Source organism: Saimiri boliviensis, chromosome 2, assembly GCF_048565385.1.
Source record: "Saimiri boliviensis isolate mSaiBol1 chromosome 2, mSaiBol1.pri, whole genome shotgun sequence".
Lineage (NCBI taxonomy): Eukaryota > Metazoa > Chordata > Mammalia > Primates > Cebidae > Saimiri > Saimiri boliviensis.
Genome location: NC_133450.1, coordinates 50973253 through 50998584, shown reverse-complemented (window position 1 = coordinate 50998584; position 25332 = coordinate 50973253). Strand labels below are relative to the sequence as shown.

The following is a 25332-nucleotide window of genomic DNA, read 5'->3' as shown; positions in this document are numbered from 1 at the left end:
TTAATGGGAAGTAGACTTAATATCTGAGTGATGAAATAATCTGTACAAGAAACACCTGTGACACAAGCTTACCTATAATAAACCTGCACATGTATCCTATAACTTGAAATAAATATTAAAAAAAGATTGGTCTTACGAGATAAGAAAGAAAACATTGAAAGTTTCTGTTCAGGTATTTTTTTTTTTTTTTTTTTTGAGACGGAGTTTCGCTCTTGTTACCCAGGCTGGAGTGCAATGGCGCGATCTCGGCTCACCGCAACCTCCACCTCCTGGGTTCAGGCAATTCTCCTGCCTCAGCCTCCTGAGTAGCTGGGATTACAGGCACACGCCACCATGCCCAGCTAATTTTTTGTATTTTTAGTAGACACGGGGTTTCACCATGTTGACCAGGATGGTCTCGATCTCTCGACCTTGTGATCCACCCGCCTCGGCCTCCCAAAGTGCTAGGATTACAAGCTTGAGCCACCGCGCCCGGCCCACTGTTCAGGTATTTTTAAGCCATATTCAGAATTTTGCTTTTTATATGTATAAAATGGGAAGCCAATTAAAGAGTTTTAATAAAATATTGATATTAATATTTGCATGGAAACATTACTTTGTATGACATATTTTTAGGTCAGTAGTTCTAACTCCAACTTAATGTCATGTCTTTCTGTACAAAGGTGATAATTTAAAAATATTTGGCACAAGTTTTTTATTATATTCATTACATTAACCATTCTTATAGTGATTTTTAAAACTTCTGTTGAATGCATTGTATTTAAATTATTACATGTGATGGATTATATGTGATATACTACAAAATTGTGATTATCTAGCTCCTAAAAGTTTTATCTTTTCTGTAAAGCTAGGATTATAGAATATCAGAAATATGGCCAGGTGCAGTGGCTAACACCTGTAATCCCAGAAATCTGGGAGGCTGAGGCAGGCAGATCTTCTGAGGTCAGGAGTTTGAGACCAGGCTGGCCCCAGGGGTGAAACTCCATCTCTACAAAAATTAGCCGAGTGTGGTGGTGTGCACCTGTAATCCCAGCTATTCAGAAGGCTGAGGCAGGAGAATCTCTTGAACCCGGGAGGCAGAGTTTATAGTGAGCTGAGTTCTCACCATTGCACACCAGCGTGGGCAAAAAAAGTGAAACTCCATCTCCAAAAAAAAAAATAATAATAAGAAGAAGAAGAAGGAATATTTTCCTTTTACTTTGTGCTTGGAAATAATTACAATGAACTCTACAAAAAAAACCAAAAAGCATTAAAAATTTATTTCACAACTTTTTTTTTAGGGGGAGGGCAGGAACACACTTCAAAACACCTTTTCTGTCCACAAAATAATGAAAGGAAAACAATGTTATACAAAATAACAAGATCAACATAGTAATACTCCTTCTCAGACTATAAAAGAGTTAAGGCCCAAAGTAACCCCTACCCATCAAGGCTTTCCTCTCCATGTCAGGGTACAAGTACAGGACTAAACTAATGTCTGCAGAACAAAATGCATCATAAAATGCAGCTTTGAAAGCTCATTTGCCCATTTTCCTGGTGTTCGCTCTCCTCAGATGAGGCTATGGCAGGACAAACTGGATTGAGGCCATGTATTCCACAATTCACTCTCCAAAGTTAAAATATTCTCAACACAATTTACAAATGAAAAGCACAAAAAAGAACGGGTTTGATCCTTTCAAAAATGGAATTCCAAAAAAATTTGCTTAAATAGCAACAGAAAATGACTTTGAAGAGTCTTGCCACAGCAGTTAAATATCCTAATCCAAATGGGACCCAGATCTTTTGTAAGCATTACTTATTGGTCAGAATTAGCCACCTGTTCCTGCTGAACAGCACAGGAGGTTGTGAAACTGTAATCCCACCTTTGGCCTCCTAGAATTATGTGTTTATTAAGTTCAAAAAGAACATAGTCTTTACACAATCATGTATACTCACTTCCTATATCAAAACTGGCAGGAAATAGATATTTATCAAATTTAGGTTGATTTGATGATGTATTAATAAATAAAAGAATATGACAGCCTAGGTTTGACTCAGATATTGTAATCCATATAAATCTGGAATGTCACTAGAGGCAAACTATTGTTTTCCCCTCAGCTCTTACAATGATTTATGAAGGTTTAAACTGATATGTTAAAATTTTTCCTATACAATATAATAGTAAGTTTTGTCACCAGGTAATAGAAAAGTCAGAGCATTTCAATGTGATACTGAAATGAAATGCAGAATAAGTGGGTTGGAGTTGAAATAGTGTTATACATAACTAGAGAAGTGACACATTAAGGAGCTCTTTCTTTCTTGGAAATTTAAGTGATCCTTTGGTCAGTAGAAACTGTAATAGCTTTTTAGAAACCTGCTGTGGCTGAGAATGAATTGGCCATCCATGAGTAGTTAGTAGTGGTCTTTCTCAAAACTACATTGTGAGACATTAGCTACACCCTATGGTGGTGGATTTTGTGAAGAGGTCATGGGTGGAGCACATTTGGTAACTGAGAAATCCTTCCACCTACAGAGCTCATCTCTAGAGTTCGTATTAATTGTTAGATTGGTAATTCTTTTACAATATCATCTTACACATCAAATTATCTTCCTTGTTTCAATGATATTCTTCTCATATCCTTATTGTCCAAATTTGTATTATAAAAAAGCCTATGAAGAAACATAAAATAACTGTAACTGAATATCTCATTTCAGTTTTAATATCTAAACGCAAAGCCTAAATCTTTTTCATAATCCATCTCCTAATGCAACTTTATTTCATTTTCTTATTTTGTGTTAGTAATGTGGCATGCATTAAATCAATTTGTTTATTTTCCCTGTAATTTGATTTCTTTTCTTATCCAATGATTTTCAAAATGTGAAAAAATATTAATCCTAATTAGATTATATTCAGTCTCTAATTTTTTTTCACTTTTCATTTTTCTTCTCCTCCAGTGTCAGATTACTTTTGTAATGTCATTATCTGTGATTGCAAGGAGAATATTTATTTTCTCATGGTTTTAGATCAATTGGTGCTTATGTCTAAAGTCTTTTAAAAACAACAGTTCTCAAAGACTATTTTCAGGAATTGTAGTACCAGAATTACCTGAAGACTCGTTAGGAATGTAAATTCTTGACCTATACCTCAGATTTAATGAATCAAAACCTCTGGGGGCAAAACCCAGGAATCTGTTATTTAAAACATTTTTAGGTACACTAAAATTTGAGAACCATTGCTCAAGGGTAGTATAATTTTAGTATATTCTTCTTCAGACAAAATGGAAAAAAATGCTTTTTAATCTCAGATTTATTTTCTATTGTTTGTGCTTTTAAGTAGTGTCACCCTTAAAAAAGAATCATATTAATGTTACAAATGATATATTTGATTTCCAAGTTACAGCTAACATTTATTTGATGCTTTTAGCATCCCTGTTTTATCTTTTTGATTAAAAAAAGAACACCTAATTTTTTCAGATAGACCTAAAGTATTAGTTCCGGCAAAGAAATACAAAATCAGTTTAACAGTAAGTATAAAAGTACAGAAGCATAATATATATGCAATTTTAAAATAAAATTATTAAGTACACTTTTAAATTGCAAAGAATATGAAATAAATTTTGTATCAAAAAATGACATATTATAAATTCTGTCATATATAAATTACAATTTTAATAGTCTATTTAATTCAGCCAGTATTTATAATTTGTTTAATATCAACTAAAGACTTAGTGGGAATGTGCAGTCATAAATATCACATATTATGTGACTAAGATAGTGTGCTACATAAAATTAGACACGATGACAGCAAAACCATGTTAAATGTAAATTTACCTAATAACTTCATACATTGACAGAATATATTTTTTTAATGACCGAGAACACTCAGTAGAGTCTCAATAAACATCAATAAATTTGACTTTTCTGTTTTATGAAGCAAAAGTTTGAATTATACCAGATATTGTGCTTCTATGGGAATTTGTATTTCACAGTATTTGTAAAGTTCTATGTTATACATTGATTTATAACATTATAAAACTTGAATTTAAATATGATACACTATTATGTCTTTTCAGTAGTGTACAATTTACAACATCCTCCAAGTGCCGGATACACATTTAAAATTAGCCTACACAAAACAGGTACGTTATTGGTTCATCTGACTTTACGTTCAAGGAGGCCTTGATAAGGTCTAAATTCAGAGATTCAAATAATATGAGAAGTCAGCCTCTGTCTTTGAAGACTGCTCAGCTCTGCTTACGCTTGCCTCTTATGCTCAGGCGTGTTCTCTTTGTGTGGCTGCATGGTCGCACCTGCTAGTTTGGAGCTGCAGCTCAGAATGCTGAAGGAAACAAAGGAAGCTCCTCCCAATGCTCTGACAAAATTCACTGAGAAAACTCAACTTGTTCTAATTTAGGTCAGTAATTGCTCTCTCTGAGCTTATTATTGGCTGGCAAGGTAAGCACTTTGATTGGCTAAGCATAGTTCAGCTATAAACATCTAAGAATGGAGTGGGTGAGAGGACATGCTCAGTCTACCTGGGTTGGTTTAGTAAGAAATGGGGAACAGGTATCTATCCAAAAGAAGATTATGGGACAGAAACTTGTACAACCTACAGGATTTTTGACTAATTCTAGCCCACTACTACTATCAGAACCTAAAAGTGACTTTGCGGTTCTCTATCTCAATATTTAGTATATCGTATAATCATATTGTTTAGGAAACATTGCCCAAAAGAAAGTGTTATTCAGGTGATGGAAGTGAAGAGGTTTATAAGTTTTTCTTGGGAAGGAGGAATGAGCTTAAAAAGTTGTTTTAGTTTAGTAAGATTATAGTGATAATGATTAAAAAAACACTTATATAAGTTAAACAAATCTTTACATGAGAAAACATTATCTTAAATTTGATACACAGATACAGGCACAGACACACACATACTCAGATTCCTCACAATAGTCCTATGAACAAGCAATATTGTTTCTATTTTTCAAATAAGGAAACAAAGACACAGATAATAAATATGTTTTCATACAGCTAATGTGTCAGTGTTATTTTGCTCTACTACCAGTTACCAACATATTACAACTTAGTGTCTTCAAACAACACCTTTTTATAAACACACAGTCCTGTACAGTTCTAAAATTCAGAAGCCCAGCAGAGCACCACTGGATCTTTGGCTTAGTGTATCAACAGTCTGGAATCAAGGTATTGACCAGACCGAAGCCCCTTTTCTGTGGTTTCATAAAGAAATCTATGAGCTTAACAGGTATGTTACACTGCCCCATCATATACACATATTTGGAAGTTTCATTAAGATTAGTACAAATTCCTCAAGAATGCCAAGTTTATGTTGCTTTGTAAATTCTGATTTATATATATGTGGCATATCTATACTAGCATTCTCTTTTATTCAAATCATTAACTTCCAGTAGAAAAAGAGGGTTTTGTGCTGTTTAGATTAATTCATGCACCCTCACTTTTCACTTTTGCATCAATTAAACAAGTATTTACTAAATGCCAACTCTGCGCAATACCCTGTGCTGGACAATAAGGTACAAAATACTCTTGTAGCTACAGTGGAACAGAGAACACACATTTTAATTTTTACACAAATAATCAACTGAAAAATGCAGGGCTGTGTTCTGACTTTCATGGGCTGTATGCACATTTATTTTGTTGGCTCCTTCCTCTATTAAAATTACATTAAAAAACAAATTTGATGACTGTATTATTATAAAGCTAACTAGATCAATATCATATATTAACACATTTGATTTGACCTAAAATTTGCTTTTTCTTTTCATTTTAAAATAATTTAAATTATTTTTGTGGTTTTGTAAGAGTACTGTGGTCCCTAGACACTGTGCCCACTGTGCCTGATGGGTAAGTTTGCCTTGACAAAATAATAATTGCTACACTGAACAGTATGAAAAAGGAAGTCAGGGTGCTATGACCTGACATTAAGAACACATTAAAATGGAAAGAACCAATCTAATTGTTCTGGGAAAGTAGATATTTGGGAAGTCTTCAATTCTTTTAGGTTGCTAATCAATCTTTTTCATACTCTGCTTACAGAAGCAGCAACTTAACGATGGTATATTTTTAGGGTGTAGATTTTCCTTTGGGTTTTGTGAAAATTACATAAATGTTTATATCTTCAGTTTTCATTGTGAGGCACTTTTCACAAATGCTGTTACAGTGTAAGGCCAATAGCGTTTTCTCAAACTGGTTTGTCTCCTTCCCCAACACGAAAAATGACTGCTGCTTTTCTTGTCTTTTCACACCAGCATTACAAAGATATTTTGAAGCTTATTTGGAGGTGGTGGCACAATATATAATAAAATGTTCTCAAGAAGAAATGATTTTTAGTGTAATACCTACAGTGGCTTTATACACAATATCATTCAATAAATTATATAATTCAGTACTTTATTAACCAAGTCTCGGCTCCTAAAATTGTTGAACAGAGATCTCACAGTCAGGTAAAGGTGTGATTTTTTTCAATGTGCACATATTGAAAATATATATACATAATGATTTGTCTATCAGACTCTAGGCTTGTGTTGAAACTGTTTTAAAAGTTTTTTGGAATCTAATGACAATTACTTGCTTTTAATTAGGCAGCTTAAAATCAGTAGGAGTAATATTACACAATGGCTAGAGAATACTTAAAATAGCAAGAAGATAGTGTTGTAATCATTAGCATTTAACTTTAAGAGTCTCCTAAAAATTTGTCGGAGTGTCTAAAAATGTGACATATGTAGGTCTCTACATTTATTGAAACAAAACCCCTAATTGTGTATTCTAACATGTCAGTTAATTGCCTACCTTATGAAGTATTTGTAACAGATAAATACGTCCTTAAATAAATACAAATAAACATATCATATTTTGGATGGTGAGAACGCTACAAGCACCAATGAAGCAACTGGAAATTCTGCCTTCTATATTACATTTTTGTTAAAAGTAATATGTAATACAATCTGAAATAAGTCAGATATTAAATCAATCCTACAAAGAATATGTAGATTACAGTTATTTATTTTCATTTGTGCTTTAGGTATTTCTGTTGCCCATTGAGGCACTCATCTAGTGGATATCTGCAAATAATGGTCAATGATGGTGCCAAATTATGCCTTACCTTACTATAGGTAACTAAGACCATGAAATAATATCAATATTTTAGTAAAAGTGAAAGTTATTCATTTGCAGACAACTCTATTCATAAATAAAATGAATGAATACACAAGTATAATTTCCAAGCATGAAGTAATCAGTTATAGCCAATATTTGAAGAGGAATTGGCAGTATTGTTAAGGTACCCTAAGGAACTGTTACAAGCATGTTCTTTAGCTCTAGACCTTAAATCAATTTTATTTTCATATAAAAAGATATATCGCTTATAAAAAATTAAATCATTAATAATTTTACAGTAGCATACCTGACAGCTCTGACAGCCACATGTGATAGCTTAGAACTATATTCTTTTGCCAGCTAAAATATTAATAGAACATTGACTAAGTATCTTTCCATAGTGTATAAGGCTCAGAAGTTAATATGAAATCCTGGTTTGCCTTCAGGGGATTTGGTTTAGTTACTATACCAGCAGGTAGTTTTTGTGTATTTGCTTTATTAAGGATGGATAATTTTTGAAGCAAAGCAGGGAAGTCTTAATAAATCATATCTTTATGAAATATTCATTAATCTCTATATTCTTTAAAGGATTCTGTCAGAGAAATTAAAAAATAATTTTTAAAAATTAGTAGTAGGTTGACAAGGTACTTTATAAACCTAGAAGAGTTTTGGGTTATAACTAACAAAGTTTTCAAACGAAATTCTGCTCAATCTTGTTATACATATAGAGACAAAATGAAATTGAAAAGCAAAGGAGCTCTAGATATAGCTACGTTACCTTTTTGTAAGAGGTAAATATCCCCCCACTACTCACTTTTGACATTATCTTTTTTTATCAGAGGACTCATAATAATCACTGCTTAGAACTAATGATTTGCTGAACACAAAATATTACTAAAGGTAAACGTCAGACCCCAGAGAGCTTCAGTTCATGCCTATAGAAACAATGATATTATAACAATGATATGTATCTATGTGTGGTGTTAATAACAGGTTCTGGAGCCAGACTGCTTGGGTCCAAATTCCAGCTCTGGAAAGTAACTTCACGTTTCTCTGCTTTAGTTGTCCTCCTCTCTCAAATGGGAATTGTATTAGATACCTAGCTCCTATGGTATTAAATAAATTATGCTAAGTTCTAATAAAAGCACATAGATAAAGTACTACAAATCTTGGTTTTGACAACTATTCTAAATGATAACAGCTTTAGAAAAAAATATACACTTTATCCATGAATTCAGATGAATGACAAAAAGTATTGTGTTTTTGGGTTTGTTTTATGTATTTTGGCTCTTATATTTAATCTCATATATCTATAACTGACATTTCTCATGGTTTTTTATTATATAGGCAGAGATGAAATGCATTATACATGTACCACAGCCACCCCTTGCTCTAAGATCATCTTGAATGGCTAACCTATGGCCTAAAGTCCCTGACCATGTGAAATGACACTGATTTTTTCTTTGCTGCATGGTGTTAATAAGTCATTGTCCAGCTTTTAGCCAGCCACTCTTAGAGGATATGTAAACCCACAAATATAATTTTCACATTCTTAAGATTCATTTCTAGGTAATTAATGACTGTCTTACTACCATTCCAGTTTAAATAGCTCATGTGCACCCTGCTGAGAAACTCTTTATTTGGGCATAGGAATTAATGACGCAGACCATTTTATTTCTCCCAAGTGCAAGGGTCTATGAGAAATAAAAGAATGGTGCTGACAGACAAACTAAGTTACAGTATTGCACTGCTATGGAATATTTCATAAAGCTTCTGTTGTCTTAGTAGTGCAGATGCCTCCAAGAGTTCGCTGTAATTGCTGTAGAAGGGTTAGGGGCAGAAAAATGAGATTCATTCCAGATGTGAAAATTAAGACTATCTTCATTTAAAGCAAAACTTCATATTAGACATAGAATTTGTCAAGCATACAAAGACATTTTTATCACTGTACAAAAGTTGAAAGGTAATGTTGTTAAAAATAAGATCTTATATTTCATGTTATTTCTCCAAAGCAGCATTTTTACTCAATGTTATTTGGAGTGGATTGAGATAGATAGATGCTACAAAAAGGAAATTCTTCCTCCAGGCTCGTGGTAAGCTCTAAGCAGTGGCTAAACAATTGCACAATACCATAAGGCTAGTTGCTACTTTGAGCTATGACAATATTTTATCAAAAGCCAAAAAACTACGTCATCTTTACTATTTCATCCTCCTCTTTTGGCCTTCAATTAGGTTTAAAGTAAAGAGAATGAAGTAGAATTTTAATAGGAGCTATTATTCCAAGTTATAGGCAACAAAATTGAGTGAAAAGAAAAACCACATACATTAAAGTCAAGAGATTACAGTTCCAAGCCATTATTCCAAACTCCCTACACTATATTGGGCACAGTTTTAAAGGTACTTATTTTTCCTGGAACATGGCAATTCTATAACCTATAATATTCTATTTCTATATTCCATTCTATTTCTATAATATTCTAAAATATTCAATATTATAATTTTATAATAATGAGTCAGTAACATTGATTTGGTTCTGTTGTATACTAGGTATTGTGTTTAGCCCTTTTTAGAGCTACAGTAAGGATTAAATAATTGATATGCCTAAACTTTGATAATCATAAAATCAATACATATATTACCTGGCACCTATGATTACCGTCATCCTCCACATCATTAGATCTGCATATGTTGGTTTTGAACCTACTGAAAATAGATGCTAAATTAAATATTTAAGTTTTGAAAAATCTCTGTTCTAGAATAGTGCTCATACCAGTTTCCATATACAAATGTATAACAACATTTCTAAGGATACCATTAAATTATTCTCATATAATCTTATGACTTACTTGTTTAAGAGTCGCAATGTTACAAAATTTGCCTCACTTATTTTTTGGCATGTTTTTTTTTTCTTACATTGTGGGTATTTTAACTTGTGGAAGAAAGTTATGTAAGAGTAGAATTTTAATATGAACAAAAGATCTTTTTTTTTTTAAGTCATTTGACAATTTGGCAGTGTAAACAGGAAGTAAAGAACAGATTTTGACAAAAAAAGGTAAATTGTAGTTCAGCTGTTAATAAACAGCTTTGTACAATGTTCTGAAAAATACAAATTTGAAATTCATAAGAAATTTTATTATTTATGATGGTATAAATGGCTTTTATTTTGCATCTCTGAATTAGAATGGAAAAATATATACATATACATATATGTATATATATTACAATTATGCATATAATTTTACTATTTAAAATATAAGCTTGCTAATCAGTAGCTTATGGTGCAGATAAACCTATAAGTACTACTTACTTTGGTGGACATAATGAGAAATTTTCCATTGTCTCCTCAAAATATAAATTAACACATTTTCAGAACACTGTTTTTGAAGTAATTTTATGGGTCTCAATGCAGATCTCTAAAAACGTTAAGCAGTTTCCAGAGTTATATGGTTGTTCTTAAGACATATATCTATATCTATCTATCTCTATCTCTCTCTATATATACACACACACATATACACATATACATATGTATATGTATATGTATACATATGTATACACACACATACATATATGTATATATGTGTATATATATATTAGACTATATATATTTTATATGTATATATATCTATATTATATGTATATGTATATGTGTATATGTGTGTATATATATAATAGACATATATATTAGACATCTATGTATGTATGTGTGTGTATACACGTACACATACATAGAAGATTGCTGGCAATGAGTTTCTAAAGACCTTTTTTGCAGGTAAAATAGGATAACATTCTGCTTCTGGTCTTTATAATAAAAGGGAAATCAGGACTAAGAAACTAAATTTTTATTACATACAGTATTGATTTTTATTCTTTTATTTATAAATTTATCTTTTTTAGGCATGTGCAGAGATGAGCTCACTAACCATTCAAAATAAACAATTTGAATTCAAAGCAAAGTATATCTTTGGAATATCAATTATCAGTTATTACAGAGAAATGATAATATAAAATGCCTACTTTCTAATCTATTTGTTCTACTTCTGTGACTCTCAGCCTTCTTTTTAAAACATAGAGTATATTTTAAGTAGGTCCAGACAGCAGCCAGCACTACATTTGGTTTAAAATCCAAGTTTATAATGACTTTATCTTTCAACCAGCCAAAGGCTAGTAGCTGGTGTCTGTCATTGTGCATATGCTCTCCTCAACTCCCGACTGAGAAAACATGCCTGCAAGTACTTCCCTGCCTGAGATTATATTAAAAATCCATACCTATGCTAGCAGCATGAGATCAAGTTGATTATTGTTCTAGATCTGTGACTTCCCATTCATCCTCCTAAAAATATAAATGGTTGCTTTTCAATAGGCCACATACATAGGAATGATTATGAAGGCAAGATTTAGTAACAATAATATACATAGTACTCTACTGGGATTGAATTGGAACACCCACATTAAACTCTCTTAAAATATGTGGAGCAGAACACATGAGAGAAAGCAAAAGAACCAGTGCATATAGCAGAGCTGCGAGTTGCATACTCTGTGTATGCTGATACCATCGCCATCAACATTACTAAGGCTTCTGGGGAACATCTGCCACATCATATCATGATGTGTGTTTCTTTTTATATTTTACTCTAAAAGGCAAAATAACTTTCCATGTGATGACAGAGGGCGCGCATACACGCAAAACCCTCTCAGAAATAGTAAAAGTGGTTACAGATATTTCAAATGGATGTACTTTTTAAAAAGGTACTTGCCTAACACTTTAAGTTGGAAAAGCACCTTGGAAGTCTATTAAATCTGCATTTATGTTACTTGAATTGTGACCCTAGGCTAACATTTCCATGGTGGGAGACATCTTTTCTAACTGCTCTGGTCAGTGTTTTAGAAGGAAGTGGGGAATACATCTAAATATTCCTGAAAAAATAAAGTTTTAGAATGTTAAGTTATTACATATTTCATTCCGAATATTTTAAAAAGTAAAACCAATAATTAAATGTAGCTCATGGGATGATCTGATCCATATTCATCTACCATTATTTAACAATATTTTTCTCACCTATTGAGTGGTAGGGGAAATATAATAATGTAAAGTAAATGATCTGCAAAGACATGCACACAAGAGGTACGTCAGAATGTAACTCTAGATCTGCAGGCAAACTATGTGAAGGAGGAAGGTGAGGAAGAAAGGTATTTAAGATTTATTCTTTCTGTTTTCTTCTCAATTTTGAAGCCTAATGGAACAGAATTTTCTCTACAGTAAACCTTGAGTGAAAATTAGTTTTATATTGTGTAAATAGCTACTTCACCAAGAGCATTTGAAGCTCTATCACGTTTTAATGCTCAAAATAAAACACTTTTATGTCTTAATAGTCTCATAAGGTCAATTAATGCCTCCCCTCCAGACTGACACTATGAACACTATTATTAACACTGCTGTCCTTAAACCATCATTAGCCTGCAGTGCAGCCAATTTGTTGGTAGCTAATAAAGCACAGTGTTCAGGTACTACCTAAGGGTAGGATTCAGAATTGAATAATCACATATCAATGCATAATCACATTTCATTTTTTGGAACAAGTTCCTTTACTTAAAAATTAAAACAGTTTCATTTTCTCATTTTAATATCTAGATTTTTAACATTATGTGCATGCTTACATAAAGTTAAATATTATTTAATTTTATGTTTAAAATTAAACATAAAATGTGTGTTTAACTCAAATTTCTTGTAATGTGTATGTAGAGTTTAATCCGAGATAGATGATTGATTAGGAAATAGTTAACAATTAGTGATCAAAATTCGCCAACCTCAATTACTAAACCAGAAAATAGTTTATTTAAATTTATTGACTATTTTTTAGTCACTACACAAATAATCTAAAAGATAATACCACAGATGAAATCTGCAGATTCAGTAACTGGCTATCAGTTAGTTGACTTATCACAAGATTTATTGTGTCCCCTGCCCTTCAGAAATCACATGGATTTGCATAAATTTAACATTATGCAAAATTTTTTGGTCTACCTCATCTTTTCCCATCCTCAAATAGATGTAGAAGTCTATTGCATTTTTATCTGGTATTTTCTTTTGCATTTAGTAGAAATACATACACACGCTATCTTAGGCTACTCTGCAGTACATTAAAATTTCCTTTTGCTTTCCAGTAATTTCATGTATCTCAATTAAATTTCTCAGTTAAAAAATCAAAGTTTTAATTCTTAACCATATTTCAACATAAAAACATTTAATATTGAATTGTAATTTGTTGCAAGCATTTTTTGTTTCTTTTGTTTTGTTTTGAGATGGAGTTTCATTGTGTTGCCCAGGCTGGAATGCAGTGCCCATTCCAGAATGCAGATCTCGGCTCACTGCAACCTCTGCCTCCAGCGTGTAAGTGATTCTCCTTCCTTAGCCTCCCCAGTAGCTGGGATTACAGGAGTGCACCACCATGCTCCATGAATTTTTGTATTTTTAGTAGAGATGGGGTTTCACCATGTTGGCAAGGCTGGTCTTAATTCTTGACTGCAAGTGATCTTCCCACCTTGGGCTTCCAAAATGCCGGGGTTATAGGTGTAATCCACCTGGTCCAGCCCAGCACTCTTAATAGATATATAAATCTTACTCTATGAATTGAACTAAGAACATCTTTATAATCTCTCAAATATTATTTATAACTATTAAATATTAAAATACATTTTATTCTGCTTTCTAAACTTTGCATCTCCTCAGGTTGCTTAAATATTTTGATGTATGAAGGTTACAGTGAAAGTTTCAGACAATATATTTTGATGGCAAATGGCAAATTTTTCCATTGAGAAATACGTTGATTACAAGAAATAATAAGGAAAGTAGGTTTTCATAAGCTTTTTTTTTTTTTTTTTGAGATGGAGTTTCGCTCTTGTTACCCAGGTTGGAGTGCAATGGTGCGATCTCGGCTCACCGCAACCTCCGCCTCCTGGGTTCAGGCAATTCTCCTGCCTCAGCCTCCTGAGTAGCTGGGATCACAGGCACACACCACCATGCCCAGCTAATTTTTTGTATTTTTAGTAGAGACGGGGTTTCACCATGTTGACCAGGATGGTCTCGATCTCTTGACCTCATGATCCACCCGCCTTGGCCTCCCAAAGTGCTGGGATTACAGGCTTGAGCCACCATGCCCGGCTGTAAGCTTTTAAAGCTTTATTTCAGATGGATATTCAGAATTATTTTACTTATAGGTTGCACTCTCCTAAGGCACTTACATATTCTGAAAACTATTTGTTTTTGAAACAAATTTTGACTGAATTAATCAATGAAAGCACGGATCAAAATTCAAAAATTTACTAAATTCTTAATAGTATTTGCAATTGTACAAAGTCCAATGCTTTCTTTTAATATTGTATACTCATTCTATTTTTAAGGGGTACTTTTTAGCAGTTGACTTTTTATCAAATAAACTTTCTATAATTTGACAGAACAACCTAAACTTTTATTTTTCTTCTTTCTACCTAGAACATATATAAGATGGTTGAGAAAGACACATATTCTGATCATGAAGAAATGAACACAAGTTAAATATGACTGAGCAGAAAGATGGAAGGACCAGGAACTGTGATGCTAACTTGGAGCCATGATATAGGTCCAAACTCCTCTACAATCAGCCTCCTTTGTGAGAAAAATTCATACGTCACTTTTAAAGTAAATAAAAACCTGAACACACTTCTTTGTTGGTTTAAATATTTTAAAAATATTGATGAATTAAACATACAAACATGGGGAATCCTTATTACTTGTTTTAAATCTTGAAATTTTATTTATAGATCATGAGTTACTTAATGCTTTTTCAATCCTGAGTTTATGTTGTAAATTAAAGTTATGTCAGCTTTAAAAAAGAACCAACACTTTAATTTTAACTGATAGTAAGATCTCTTATTACTCATCTGAGATAAAGTCCAAATGTTTTCAGGCCTTTGGCTCTGATTATATACAATAAAATATATTTCTCATGACTGTAGATCACCTAGATTTTATAAATATATATACACACACACACACACACACACACACACACACACATATATACAGATATTGATTGACTTACGACCATTCGACTTTACGACCACAATCGCTAGCCACGACTGCTCCGCGTCTGGCAGCGCAAATGTTGCCCAGTTGGGCGTTACGACTGTGCGGACGAGCTTCTGGCAGCATTACCATCTCCGCGTGCACCATTTCAACTGTTATTCCAGACTCGGTACAGCAAACTCAACTTATGACCAAATCGTGTTACGACCAGTCTGTCGGAACAATCGTGGTCGTAAGTCGAGCACTAGCTCTGTGTGTGTGTGTGTGTGTGTGTGTGTGTGTGTGTGTATGTATATATGTATATATATATATATTTTACCTAGATTATATTTAATGCAGTTACCTTTTGAGGAAAGAAAAACTCTTAATAAAATAGCTTCAAATATTTAGTTTTAAAAAATGAGAAAACAAATACATTACAGGACTTTTGGATTTATTATCAACATGTGAAGGGCTCAGAAGTTGTCACTACTGGCCTTACAATAAAAAATATACCTATACAGATTGAAAATCAATGACTTTTATTAGGTATATCAGAAAACTGAGAAAGCAGGACAAACATCACCATAAAATTGAGAGAAACTGGCACACCTGAGAGCCATCGCTAAGATCTACTTCCTGAAGCAGAAGTGGCTAGAGCTATAACTTGTGTGGACACTTCAGTGGTAATTCTGACTAATTTGTGGAGGCCAAGTATGGATTAGTGTGAGGGAAGAAGCTCATGGGGATAATTTCTTGCATACTTCAGACTTGCATGAGTTTGATATCCACGAACCCATTGGGTTCTAATGGTGAAAAGTTGAGAAAAATATTTTTAAAATTGGCAGAGATCGAGGAAGAGTAATCATAGTGAAATACAAGAGCCTTCTTCAAAACAAAAACATACCTTTTAGGGAAAATGAGCCAGAGCCTTATTACACCCAGAAGAAGGGCATTGATTCATTTATCTTCTCCCCTACCCGCACCCAAGGGATACATTCTCCAATTCTTTATTTTATTTTATGTTAAGTTCAGGGGTACATATTCAGGATGTACAGGTTTGTTACATAAGTAAATGTGCACCATGGTGAATTTGCTGCACCTATTAGCCTATCACCTATCTATTAAGCCTAGCATGCATGAGCTATTTTTCCTGAGGCTCTCCCACTCCTCATCCCTGCCAACAGGCCTCAGTGTGCATTGTTCCTCTCCCTGTGTGTATGTGTTCTCATTGTTCAGCTCACATTTATGAGTAAGAACACACAATGTTTGATTTTCTGTTCCAGCATTAGTTTGCTAAGGATAATGGCTTTCAGCTCCACCCATGTTTCTGCAAAGTACTTAATCTCATTCCCTTTTATGGTTGCATAGTATTCCGTGCTGTATATGTACCACATCTTGTTTAGCCAGTCTATCATTTATGGGCATTTGGGTTGATTTCATGTATTTGCTATTGTGAATAGTGCTGCAATGAACATACACGTGCATGTGTCTTTATAATAGAATGCTTTCTATTCCTTTGGGTACATACCCAGAAATGGGATTGCTGGATCAAATGATATTTCTGGTTCTAGGACTTTGAGGAATTGCCACAGTCTTCCACAATGTTTGAACTAATTTACATTACCACCAACAGTGTAAAAGCATTTCCAGTTCTCTGCAGCCTCAATAGCATCCATTGTTTCTTGGCTTTTTAATAATCGCCATTCTAACTAGTGTGAGATGGTATCTCATCGTGCTTTTGATTTGTGTTTCTCTAATGATTAGTGATGTTGAGCTTTTTTTTGGTATGTTTGTTGGCCACGTAAATTTCTTCTTTTGAGAAGTGTCTGTTCATGTCCTTAGATTACTTTTTAATAGGGTTGTTTGTTTTTTTCCTGTAATTTTGTTTAAGTTCCTTGTAAATTCTGGATATTAGCCCATTCAGGTAGATAGATTGCAAAGTTTTTCTCTCATTCTGTAGATTGTCTGTTCACTTTGATGACAGTTTCTTTTGTTGTGCAGAAGCTCTTTAGTCTAATTAGATTCCATTTGTTAATTTTTGCTTTTGTTGCTATTGTTTTTGGCATTTTTGTCATGAAATCTTTGCCTATGCCTATGTCCTGAATGGTATTGCCTAGATTTTCTTCTAGGATTTTTACAGTTTTGGGTTTTACATTTAAGTCTTTAACCTATCGTGTGTTAATTTTTGTAAGGTGTAAGGAAAGGTCTCAGTTTAAATTTTCTGCATATAGCTACCCAGTTCTTATAGCATCATTTATTAAATAGAAAATGATTTCCCTATTGCTTTTTTTTGTCAGATTTGTTGAAGATCGGATGGCTGTAGCTGTGTGGTCTTATTTCTGCATTCTCAGTCCTGTTTTATTGGTCTTTATGTCTGTTTTTGTACCAGCACCATTCTGTGTTGGTCACATGATGGTTTGGTAGCCTTATAGTGTAGTTTGAAGTCAGGTAGCATGATGACTACAGGTTTGCTCTTTTTGTTTAATATTGTCTTGGCTATACAGACTCTTTTTGTTTATATGAATTTTAAAATAGTTTCTTCTAATTTTGTGAAGAATGTCAGCAGTAGTATAAGGGGAATAACATTGAATCTGTAAATTACTTGGGCAGTATGGCTATTTTAACAATATTGATTCTTCCTATCTATGAGCATGAAATGTTCTTCTGTTTGTGTCCTCTCTGATTTCCTTGGGCAGTGATTTGTAGTTCTCCTTGAAGGGGTCATTCAAAACTTCCCTTCTTAGCTGTATTCCTAGGTATTTTATTCTCTTTGTAACAACTGTGGATTTGAACTTCATTCATGATTTGGCTCTCTGCTTGTCTGTTGTTAGTATATAGGAATGCTTATGATTTTTGCACATTGATTTGTATCCTGAGACTTTGCTGAAGTTCCTTATCGCTTAAAATGCTTTGGGGCTGAGACAATGGGATTTTCTAGATATAGGATCATGTCATCTGCAGAGACAATTTGGCTTCCTCTTTTCCTACTTGAATACCATTTGTCTCTTTCTCTTGCTTGATTGCCCTGGTCAGAACTCGCAATACTATGTTATAGGAATGGTGAGAGAGGGCATCCTTGTCTTGTGTCTGTTTTCAGTGAAAATATTTACAGCTTTTTTTCATTCAGTATGATACCGGATGTTGGTTTGTCATAAATGATTCTTAGTATTTTGAGGTATGTTCCTTCAATACCTAGTCTATTGAGAGTTTTTAACATGAAGAGCCATTGAATTTTAACATGAAGGGGCGTTGAAAGGCCTTTCGGCATCTATTGAGATAATCATGTGGTTTTTTTCTTTAGTTCTGTTTATGTGATGAATTACATTTATTGATTTGCGTTATGTTGAACCAGCCTTGTATCCCAGGGATGAAGCCAACTTGACTGTGATGGATAAGCTCTTCAATGTGCTGCTGGATTCGGTGTGCCAGTATTTTATTGAGGATTTTTGCATCAATGTTCATCAGGGGTATTGGCCTAAAGTTTTCTTGTTTTGTTGTATCTCTGCCAGGCTTTGTTATCAGGCTTTGTTGTATCTCTACGAGGCTTTGGTATCAGGATTTCTACCTCATAAAATAAGATAGAAAGGAGTCTCTCCTCCTCAATTGTTTGGAATAGTTTCAGAAGAAGTGGCAATGGCTCCTCTTTGTACCTTTGGTAGAATTCCACTGTAATTCCATTTGGTTCTGGTCTTTTGTTGGTCGGTAGGCTATATATTACTGCCTCAATTTCAGAACTTGTTATTGGTCTATTCGGAGATTCATCTTCTTCCTGGTTCAGTCTTGGGAGGGTTTATATATCTAGGAATTTATCAATTTCTTCTAGATTTTCTAGTTTATTTACATAGAGCCATTTTTAGTATTCAGTGATGGTTTATATTTCTATAGGGTCAGTGGTGACATCCCTTTATCATTTTTTATTGTGTCTATTTGATCTTCTCTCTTGTCTTATTTAGTTTTTGTCTTCTGCTAGCTTTGGTGTTTGTTTGCTCTTGGTTCTCTAGTTCTTCAAGTTTTGATGTCAGGATGCTGATTTGAGATCTTTCTAACTTTCTGATGTGGACATTTAGTGCTATAAAGTTCCCTTAATGCTGTTTTAGCTGTATCCCAGAGATTCTGGTACCTTATTTCTTTGTTTTTATTAGTTTCAACTAACTTTTTGATTCCTGCTTTAATTTCATTATTTACCCAGGAGTCATTCAGAAGCAGGTTGTTCAATTTCCATATAGTTGTGTGGTTTGAGTGAGTTTCTTAATCTTGAGTTCTAATTTGATTGCACTGTGATCTGAGAGACTCTTATGATTTTAGTTATTTTGCATTTGCTGAGGAGTGGTTTACTTCCAATTATGTGGTCAATTTTAGAATAAGTACAATGTGGTGTGGAGAAGAATGTATATTCTGCTGATTTGGGGTGAAGAGTTCTTTTTTTTTTTTTTTTTTTTTTTTTTTTTTTTTTTTTTTTTTTAGACGGAGTTTCGCTCTTGTTACCCAGGCTGGAGTGCAATGGCGCGATCTCGGCTCACCGCAACCTCCGCCTCCTGGGTTCAGGCAATTCTCCTGCCTCAGCCTCCTGAGTAGCTGGGATTACAGGCACGCACCACCATGCCCAGCTAATTTTTTGTATTTTTAGTAGAGACGGGGTTTCACCATGTTGACCAGGTGGGTCTCTATCTCTTGACCTCGTGATCCACCCACCTCGGCCTCCCAAAGTGCTGGGATTACAGGCTTGAGCCACCGCGCCCGGCCTGGGGTGAAGAGTTCTGTAGATATTTATCAGGTCCACTTGATCTAGAGCTGAGTTTGAGTCCTGAATACTGTATCCTTTTTAATTTTCTGTCTCGATAATTTGTCTAATATTGACAGTGGGGCGTTAAAGTCTCCATTATTATTATGTGAGAGTCTAAATCTCTTCATAGGTCTCTAAGAACCTGTTTTATGAATCTGGTTGCTCTAGTATTGGGTGCATGTATATTTAGAATAGTAACCTCTTCTTGTTGATTCGAACACATCACCATTATGTAATGCCCTTCTCTATCTTTTTTGATCTTTGTTGGTTAAAGGCCTGTTTTATCAGAAACTAGAATTGCAACCCCTCCTTTTTCTGCTTTCCATTTGCTTGGTAAATTTTTCTCCATCTTTTTATTTTGAGCCTATGTGTGTCTTTGCATATGAGATGGTTCGCTTGAATATCATGCACTGATGGGTCTTGCTTATTCATCCAGCTTGCCAATATGTGTCTTTAAATTGGGACATTCAGTCCATTTACATATAGGGTTAATAGTGTTATGTGTGAATTTGGTCCTGTCATTTGATACTATCTGGTTATTTTGCAGACTTGTTGATGTAGTTGCTTCATAGAATCATTGGTCTGTGTACTTCACTGTGTTTTTATAGTAACTCATAATAGTTTTTCCTTTTTATATTCAGTGCTTCTGTCAGGAGCTCTTGCAAGGCAGGTTTGGTGGTGATGAATTCCTTCAGTATCTGCTTGTCTGAAAAATATTTTATTTCTCCTTTGCTTATGAAGCTTAGTTTGGCTGGATATGAAATTCTGAGCTGGAAATATTTTCTTTAAGAGCTTTGAATATTGGCCCCCAATTTCTTCTGGCTTATAGAGTTTTTGCTGAGAAATCCCCTGTTACTCTGATGGCCTTCCCTTTGTAGGTGACCTGGTCTTTCTCTCTGACTGCCTTAACATTTTTCCTTCATTTTGACCTTGCAAGCTCTGATGATTTTGTGTCTTGGGTTGATCTTCTCATGAAGCATCTTACTGAAGTTCTCTGAATTTCCTAATTTGAATGTTGGCCTGTCTTACTGGGTTCAGGAAGTTCTCCTGAATGATTTCCTGAAGTATGTTTTCCAAATTGGTTCCATTCTCCTCATTTCTTTCAGGTACCCCAATCAGTTGTATGTTTGATCTTTTTACATAATTCCATAGTTCTCTGATCTTTTCTTCATTAGTTTTTATTTTTTTATCTAATTTCATCTGCCTTTCTTATTTCAGCAAGATAGTCTTCAAGCTCTGAGATTCTTTCCTCTGCTTGGTCTATTCGGTTATTGATACTTGTGGTTGTATTGTTTTTCAGGTCCATCAGGTCATTTATGTTCCTCTCTAAAACGGTTATTCCAGTTAACAGCTTCTATAATGTTTTTCATGCTTCTTTGCATTGTTGTAGAAGATACTTTAGCTCAGCAAAGTTTGTTTTTACCCAATTTCTGAAGCCTACTTCTGTCAGTTCCTCCATCTCAAGACTCCACCCAGTTCTGTGTCCTTGTTGGAGAGGTGTTGCAGTCATTTGGAGGAGAAGATTCACTTTGGCTTTTTGAGTTTTCAGCATTTTTGCATTGATTCTTTCTCATCTTCATGAGTTTATCTATCTTCAATCTTTGAGGCTGCTGACCCTTGGAAGGGTTTTTTGTGGGCTCCTTTTTGTGGATGATGTTGTTATTGCTTTCTGTTTGCTTTTCCCTTAACAGTCAGACCCTTCTTCCTTAGGGCTGCTGCAGTTTGCTGGGGGTCCACTCCAGACCCTATTCACTTGGTCTCTCCCCCACCTGGAGGTGTCACCAGTGGAAGCTGAAGAACAGCAAGGATGGCTGCCTGCTCCTTCTCTGGGAGCTCCATCCCAGAGGGGCACTGACCTGATGCCAGAGGAATGCTCTTGTATAAAGTGCCTGGAGATCCCCTGTTGGGGGTCTCACTCAGTGAGGAAGTATGTACAGGATCAGGGACCCACTTAACAAAGCACTCTGGCTGCCCTTTGGCAGAGAGGGTGCACTGCACTAGAGGGAATATCCCTTGTCCAGACTGTCCAGTACCTTCAGAGCCAGCAGGCAGGAAAGACTTAAGTCTGCTGAACCACAGAGACTGTGGCTATCCCTCCCCACAGGGGCTCTGCCTCAGGAAGATCAGAGTTCTGTCCATAAACCTCTGGCAGGAGTTGGTGAAATTACCACAGAGAGGCCTCGCCCAATGAGTAGGGATGGATCCAAGTTCTCCCTAAATAAACAGTCTGGCCATGATCTGCCACAGCTACTGTGCTCCCAGTCTAAGCCACCATGTCTCCCCAGCACCAGCAAGGGAAAACAGCCAACTGGAGAAACGGTGACAGCAACTGCACCTTCCCCAGGAATTCAGCCATCTTAGGCAGTCTCCAGTCTGCTGCCACTGGCCGCAACCTGAGTGAGCAGTGATGAAAGTCTGCACAGCTCTGTGCTTGGGACCCAAGGCCCTGGTGGCATGGACTCATAAGAAGACCTCCTGATCTGTGGGTTGCACAGTTTCATGGAAAAAGCATGGTTTCTCTGGAAAGGTAGCACAATTATGCACTGCCTCCCTTGGTGTAGCTCTCAGGTGAGCCATTGCTCCACCATGCTTTTCCTTGTTTTCTGTGGGCCACGTCAATCACCTTGTCATTCCTAATGAGAGAATCTGGATATTTCAGAAGAAGGTGCAGAATTCACTCACCATTTTTATTCTTCTCAGTGGGAGTCACAGAGTATACATGTTTCTAATTGGTCATCTTGCTCCCTACCCATTTAACCTTTTTTTCTCATCTAAAGGGGATGAAAGATGAAACTGTCCCATAGAAAAGTTTATAGGCCAATTCAGGGAGAAAACGAAATTCAACTAGGCGTTCAGAATAATCAGTGGCAATAATGGAATCCAATTCCAAATTTGGCCTACATCCTTGTAATTAGTTGCTGCTTATTCCCCCAGAATAGTGTAGCCTTTGTAATGAGACTGTGTTGGGTTCCTTTTCTTTTCTATAGATAAAATCTAAGGCATGTGAGATGAGATGATATGATTTCTGTTTGAGTTTCTCCTTTATGCAACGCATACTGGTAAAACTATTGATGCCAGTTGGTCTGAAGGGCCCAGCAAAGAGCCGACTCATGGAAGAATGTAGTTTTCATATCCTGATGATTTAATCTTCCTTACCCTGACCAACAACCCCAATTCTCCAGACCCTCACCCTCCACGATCCCCTCAAAAACCCTTGTCCAGAATCCCTCCAACAGACAGATTTGAAGCTTGAGGATTCCTTCCATCTCTTTGCCCAACGGCCTTGTGATTATTAAACTCTTTTTTTTTTTTTTTTTTGCTGCAAATCTCAGTGTATTAGTCTATTGCTGCTCAGTGGGCATATGAATCTGGCAGTCCTGTAATAGGAACAAAAGGTATACTACTGGCAAAACACTTGTAAAAGCCACAACCTAAGACATGGGCCCACTGAAAGACTGATATTCAATCAGAACACTATAGAACATTTTTTTTTTTCTGCTCATATCATAAAATTTAAACCAATCTAACTCCAGCATAAGGGGATAGACAAAAGAGCTACAAGAAACAGACACTGTTTGAAGATGAGTACTTGAGGAAACCCAAAATTAAAGGAGGAGACAAAAACAAGGACACTAGAGACATCTGAGCCATAACAAATATTAAATATAGTCAGACTCCTAGACAGATTAGCAAATATTCTCACATTAACTTTATCTCATTATCAATTTATCTCAGCATCAATTTATCTCAATATCTATTAAGTATACAACATGTCTGGCTCTCAACAATGGCAACAAAGTAATAAAACATGGTAAAAGGCAAGGAAAAAAAATCACAATCTGAAGAGAGAGTATGATAATTTGAACAAGACTCAGTGCTGATGCATATTTTGGAAATAGCAATTAAGAAATTTCACCTAACTATGATTAAGATGTTAAGGACACTAGTCGGAAAGTGTAGAAAATATGCAAGAAGAGATGATCAATGTAAGAACAAATGAAAATTCTAAGAAAAAAACAAAGGAAAATACTAGAAATTAAAATAATTCCATATTAAAAAAAATGCTGCAGTTGTTTCATCAGTAAACCAGACATGATTGGGAAAAGAATTAGTGAATCCAAAGATAGGTCAAAAGTACATTTTAAAACAAAGTGCCAAGAGAAAATAAATGAAACAAACAAGCAAACAAATAAACAACAGAAAAGAACATCAAAGAGCCACTCAGCTATTTCTAAAGTTGTACAAAATGGGTAATTGAAATATGAGAAGGAAGAGAGAGAAATGAGGAGAATATATCTAAATGAGTAATAGTCAAGAGATTTTAAAGCATAATAACATGGAACAAACCACGAATCTAGGAAGCTCAGAGAATATCATTCATGGCAAACAACAAAAATACAGCACCCAGACATAGCATTTTCTATCTGCAGAATAAAATAAAATAAAATCAATCAATCAATCAATAAAGAGAAAATCTTGAGAGAAGCTGGAAGGAAAACAACATTACTCATAGAGAAAAAAGGGCAAGGATTTCAGTCAACTTTCAGAAAGAAACTAGGCAAGTAAAAAGTGTAGAGGGAAATGTTTAAAGTGTTAAAGGAATAAATGCACCGACTTAGAATTCTGTATCTAGCAAAATTATACTTCAAGGAGAAATCAGCACTTATCAGACAATGAAACACTAAGGGAATGTATTGCCGGAAAACTTTCCTGCAAATATGTTAAAAGAGGCTATTCACGAAGAAGGAGAATGATATAGGTCAGAAACTTGCATTTACAGTAAGAAAGCAACTGTGTTGAAAAATGAAAAAAAAAAAATGACAGCAGAATAAAATGTTTATTTTTCTTATTCTGAATTTGTTTAAGCTATATGTTTTTTCAAAGTAGTATAGTAAATGTTTTGGGCAATTACAGCATGTGGGTAAGTGAAATGACTGATGGCAATGTTACAAAAGATGGGAAGGATAAATTGAGACTATTCTATTGAAGTACCTGCACGATATGTGAAGTGCTGGAGTGCTCTTTGAAGGTGATCTTAGATTAGTAACAAATGTGTATTGGATAGTCTGAGGAAACCACTAGAATACTTAAAAAGAAAGCATACTTTACATGTTATGAGTGACACTGGGTTTGATGATAGATTTTTAGATATAATATTAATATCAAAATTTGTCACTACAAAAGAAAAATATGTTAGAGTTTGTTAAAATAAAAATTGAATTTTCTGCTCTGTGAAAGACTCTTTTTCAGAGAATTAAAAGACAAGCCTCAAACTAGGAGAAAATATCTGTAAAACATATAGCTAATAAAGTATTGGTATCAAAACATACAAATAACTCTAAAAACTGAATAATAGGAAAGCCAGCAAGCCAATTACAAATGTGTATAGACT

The 25332-nt window shown here is 34.7% G+C and overlaps 1 long non-coding RNA gene across 1 annotated transcript; it reads left to right on the top strand.

Annotated features, from left to right (window-relative positions):
• The first annotated feature begins 14601 nt into the window (after positions 1-14601).
• LOC101037668 (uncharacterized) lies at positions 14602-23245 on the top strand. Its single transcript, XR_164752.3, has 2 exons — positions 14602-14776; positions 23019-23245. It is a non-coding gene; the product is annotated as an uncharacterized LOC101037668 (long non-coding RNA).
• The last annotated feature ends 2087 nt before the right edge of the window (positions 23246-25332 follow it).